Here is a 6000-nt window from a genome sequence, read left to right on the forward strand (position 1 = left end):
ACCTCTCTCTGTGTCCCCTCTGAGACACTCAGTTACACTCTGATGTGATGAAATGGCGGCCTGACCCAATTTCTGTCCCCGTCCCAAACTGCGGGCTGCCAGTGGCCCCAAAAACCTCAAACGCATGATTAACCCCAAATGAGGGTTTCAGTCAGGACAACACAAACCCACACCCACACCCAGAGAAACACACACACACACACAGACAAGCAAAAGCACAGTGGGCCGAGTTGAGTTAAGTGTGCAGAGAGAGGATTTAATAACGAAATTACCCAAATCATTATCTAGACCTAAGACGTAACTGTGAATTTAAACACTATCAGACAATAAGGGTGGAGTTTATCTGCTATGCTGATTTTGGTCTAAAGGATCTTTTTCTTGCTCGATATCAGCTCGAGTGAGGAACAGTGTTAAGTCTTAAGAGTTTTAACCACAATATGCCATGTTTTAGGCTGTAAAGACTAAAATAAATAAATAAATAAATAAATAAATAAATAAATAAACTATTGAATGGCATTCAAGGCTAATATTAAATACATAAATATGACATTATTTATTAATATTATCTTCCTTTTAAAGTCCATGAAAAGTTATATGTTATATAAGTTATTTATAATAATTTATAAAATATAGTTTAAATAGTTTATAAAGAAGTGCTACATATTTTGTAAAATGGTAAATAATAAGGATGAAAGCCATACTGTTCATTTTAATAAAATTTGCAGTGGGGTAATTACAGCATAGACTATTTATCATATTTCATATCGTATTAGATGTTTATTTCAATGTTTACCATCTTTTCATGTAGATACCATCTTATTAGTCTTTTTTTAATTTATTTTAAATTTTTAGTTGTCTCTTCCTTTTATGTTATATTGTATTAAATTTGACAGCAAAGAAATCCAAGTTATGTCCTTCTTCAGTTTGAATTTTCTATCGCTTTCTTTTTGCCAGTGGACTAAACACTATTTAAAATCAAACAAACAAGCAACACCTTGGATATTTCTACTCAAAAAAAAAAAAAAATCTGGCTACCACAGAGATATGATCTACACACAGCTGATTTGCATACTCTGAATGGCGCACCCTGAAAATCAACCTAAGCAGCAGCGTAACCCGACTTTCCCTGCATAAATATTAACTTAACTTTTGGACTTAAGTTGCCAACTCTGAAAAAAATTGTTATGTGAAAACTAATCCAGAATGTTTGCTGTGTAGTCATGCAATTAAAAAGTGTCTCTTTGAGCTTTTATCTGCCGACACCTTGAGTTGGCGTGGCCTTAATAAAGGCATCTGCTTCCCATCGAATATGGATGAAAGGTCTGCTTAATATCACTGGCTTGTCTGTGTGTGTGTGTGTGTGTGTGTGTGTGTGTGTGTGTGCGTGCGTGTGTGTTGCATACAGTATGAGTTCCTTTTCCAGGACAGTCTCTTTCTTCCCGTCCTTCTCTTATCTGTTCTTATCATGTTTAATACCTTTTCTGGACACAAGCTGGATGAAAGCCATCTATTAGAGGAGCATTAAGATGTTTTGATAGGCAGGACGAGAGAGAAAGAGAAAGAGAGATGTAATCACCATAAGAGGTATTCACCTTATCTACTCCAACCTTGAAGGGTCCCTACGTCTAAGGACTTCTCTAACACACACACGTATATACACAGAGAGTTCGGCTCTCCCCTCTGCTCTTTGATTGACAGGTGCTGAAATGAGGCTGTGAATAGCTGTGGGCTCCGGCCTTCCAAATAACTCGTCCGTCAAATTACACCCCGCCCTTGGCTTGCTCCCCTGGTGGCCTGGGAGATCTATTTATTTGTCTGTTTATTTGCTTGGTTTAAATATTTGGTGGGGAAAATATTGAATTTTTGTCCCCTGGTCAGAGTGCTCATATTTAGTTAATAACGAGAGTAGAGGAGGTTGTTTGTTCTGAGAGTAGAGGAGGAGAGGGCAGGGAAGGAGAGGGCAACTTGATTTAAGGAAGTCCTTGGAGAAAGGAGGCGACCTTCTCTTACGCTGTGTAAACCGATGTCTTTTCTGTCTGTTTTACCCTTTTTTGTACAGCTGTCAGCTGAACATATCACTCTTTAACAACCGTTAAAAATCATATTCAAATAATAAACTGTTTCATTTGGTTTAATGACCAGGAAACATCTGTACATCTTGATACATCTGTACTCTCATTGAAGATAGCAGGGTCTACGATGAAAATGCAACCAGGAAACCTCTAACTATTCCAAATACTATCACTAATATTGCTAACGTTAGTTACTTTTGTTAGCTGACTGACAAATTTCTTTGCCATATTCCAAACAATTTATTTTAAAGTAGTCAAAACATACCGGAAGGCCGAAGATTTTGTTAAACACAAATGTTAGCTGTGTTAGCTAGCTGGCTGCTAGTAAACTAGCTCGCAATTATAACAGGTAGAGTAGGATTTCATTATAAAAATCTCAAATTTACATTGACATATTCCCTAAGAGTAATTTAAATGAATGTCTGTCATGTTGTATGACAAGAATGAAAATTATTTTGTTCATCACTAACAAAAACTAGCTAGCTATAGGAAACCTAGCTAATTAGCTCAAATGATGTACAAAAATACATTGTCAACAATCAGAATTAATCCAAATGTTAATTTGTTAAGACATATTAAAAAATACTTGATTTAAAATGAAATTCAGATTAATAAATATTTGATGAGATGTAAACTTTGTTTGATCCTAGTTAGGTACAGGTTAAATAGTCATTGTAAAAAATGCAAACAAATCAAGAAAACACTAGTATAGGATCCGTCAAATGGTGGACCACGGTCTGGATGTGGACCAGTAAAAAATTTCTATGGTTCAAAACGATCACTTGAAAAACACTATAGCAGAACTGATCGACATATGAAAACAAGTAGTGCAGCGACTCTGATTTTTATTTTTAAAGGTGATCTATCACATCTTCTATAGTTGTTACTAAAGGGAACATTTCAAACTGATGTGTCTTTTTTATAGCCATGAATTTATCATTAATGGTTAAGCATTAAATGATAACTGCTGGCCATTCAGTCATTTTACTTATCAGACGTTTCTGTAGCTGGAACCTCACAAATTTTAGCTTGTCCTAGGAGTTTAAGAAAGAAAAGGATGAAAAAATAAAGAGGAAAGAGACAGAGAGAGAGAGATTTATCTCTCTTTTACTTAACTAATCTACTGTCATGTCTAACCATGTCCTCCAGCCCTGATGATGTCTCGATGTGTACTGCCGGTGTTAACACGAGCCTGCGGCTCATCAATACAGTCGATTAGCAAATGCCACTGCTCTCAAATGCACTGTCATCAGGAACACAACCACCGTATTTCCTCCATAGTCGTAATTTTCTCTTTCAAAGCATTAAGAGAGTGACTGAGAGTGACTGAGAGAGAGAGAGTGGGAGTACTAAGCCCCTGCCTTGTGAGATCAGTGATTTCATATCCCTCTATCAGTAAGTTAATATGTATGTCAGTGTGTTCCGCCCAGCGCATTGATTCCTGTTTAAAAGGCTCGGCTTAGTCAATACTCGCCCATCTGTCTCTCTTAGCTCATAAATGAAGTGGCCAGCATTGACCAGCCAGCGCTGTCTATAAAATCCAACACACTAATGAAGACTTACACACAAACCCACGTACACACGCACTGTATGCATAAATGCAAATCACACACACACACACACACTGACTCCAATCATGATAATTGCAGACTGGTCCCTTGTCAATGGAGAGACAGCCATTCTGGTTTCATAGATTCTTCTTTTTCCTCCTGCCCCCCCTTCTCTCTCGCTCTCTCTCTCTCTCTCGTCTCCCCTGCTGCTGCTGTGTAGGTCAGCTTTAAAGGTTGTGTCTGCTCATTTGTCAGACATTGTTAGCCCAAAGCACGCAGGCATCCACTGTTTGTCATCTTGATCAATTATGGATCATACGTGCCGACTCGTTTGCTTTGGACTGCCCAGTGCGCTTATTCATAACTCTCGCTCGATAATTCAGCCCTCGCTCGCTTTTCAATAGCGGCAAATTAATGTTGCCATTAGCTTACTGTAGATACAGGTGATGAATACAGGTTATATTTTTATGAAAATACAGTAAGTGCTAGACAAGGTGTTGGACTCAGACTGCTGTAGGATGTAATGTTAAAGATTAGGGCTTTATCAGAAACAACTGAAAAACAACAACTAAGGAATAAATTAGCTTCCTGAATAAAGCATAGTTTTTGTCAGTTCTCTAACCGCATCATCGTCACTTGACACAAACAATGACATGAACAGTTTCATAAGGTGATGTTGATTTAACATATCCTGAGTTTCCCCTTTCCCCTTCAGTTAGTAATTTTTTTTTCTCGTTTCTATTTTTTAACACTAAAAACACTCCTGAAAATGGCCTAAAACATTCTCCATACATGAATATTCAGTTAGGAAATGTCCTCTGCCAACAATAGCAACCTAATATGACTAACATTTGTTACATTAGCTGGCTAGCTAATAGCTAATAAACTAGCTCACATTTGTCACAGGTGGACATTAGTGATTTCAGTATCTTCAGTATATTCGGTAGCGTCTAATTTTTTTTTTTTTTGCCAATGATTTTTCATCTACCAAATCTATTAAAATGCACCCAAACTCTCTTCCCTGCTAATCATAACTGAGTTAGCTAGCTGGCTAGTTATCCGCTAGCGAACTAGCTCACATTTGTCACAGCTAGGCACAAATATCTTAGTATCTGAGTCTTGATTTGTGTTTTTATTCTCACAGCAGCGAAACCTGTCAAAAATGTACCTTAACAACCAAAACTATCTAGTTAAATGCTAGCAAACTAGCTCGCATTGATCATGAGTAGGAGTTCAGTATCTAGGTCTTGATTACATTGTCATTTTCCTGCAGGATTATTAAAGAGTAGTCGGTCCTCTCAGAATAGTTGATAATAATCAAACTATTTTGTTGTTAGCTACAGTATGTTAGTTAGTTAGCAAGCAAACTAGCTTAGTATGAAGATTCAGTAGCTAAAAGTTCCACATTATTCAATAAGTAGCATATCTACTCCAAGTCATGATGTTTATTGTCTCTGTACTGAAAAATCTCAGTTTTAAATCGAATTTAGCACAAAATGTTAAAACCATCTGTATAATCAGATGGTATTATAATAATAATTTAGCCATTTTTAGTCATTAGCATAGCTAACCTTTTGTTTTAAGTTCAGAATTACTTCACAAAAAAAAAATAAATAAATAAAAAATCCACACTTTCCATAGCTTTTGTTTTTCATTTTGTCTCCTTGAATAATTTATTTCCTCTCAGGCCAGGAAGTGGAAATGGGCGTACATATTTGCAGGTCAGTGTGTGTTTTTCAGTTAAACAGAAAAAAGGCAGAGTCATCTTTGTCCTTTGACCTTTGACCATGGATACACATCTTGAGCATCCGCCTTTGCAAACGAGGTCTGAGGCCAGAGGGGAAAGTTCGGTGCGGGGAAATAGTTCATCTGAGCTGAGTAGGGCGCTTTTGTGTTTGTGTGTGTGTGTGTTTGTGTGTTATCTGAGAAAAATGATATTTCTAAACTTTAACTAGACTCGGAGCGTCATGCGGCGATATTGTGAAGACTGCGGCCTCTCTTTTGAGTTCGCGAGGTGTGTGTGCGTGTGTGCGTGTGTGTGTGTATGTGTAGATCTCAATAAAAAGAGCCGCCGGAGAGTGGACGGTAACTCTGTCTTCCTCTCCCCAGTTTCCGGATCAATCCGTCTCCCAGCATGCACTGCACGCCTGACCTCAAAGCTAAACACAAGGCCTGCACTATAAAGCAGCACACACCGGGGTGTTCGGCCTTGAAGTTGCACTCAGCATCAAATAACGGGATTATTGTATTACAGTGTGTGAAGGTGTGTGAGTGTGTGGGTGCATGTTGGAGAGGGAGTACATTGTTGTTGAGCATGCGTATCTTTAGTAGTCTCGCTGTGTATTTACCTGTAGGCTTTTTCTGCGGGATGAGAGAGA

Source organism: Pangasianodon hypophthalmus, chromosome 25 (genome assembly GCF_027358585.1).
Source record: "Pangasianodon hypophthalmus isolate fPanHyp1 chromosome 25, fPanHyp1.pri, whole genome shotgun sequence".
NCBI classification, from domain to species: Eukaryota; Metazoa; Chordata; class Actinopteri; order Siluriformes; family Pangasiidae; genus Pangasianodon; species Pangasianodon hypophthalmus.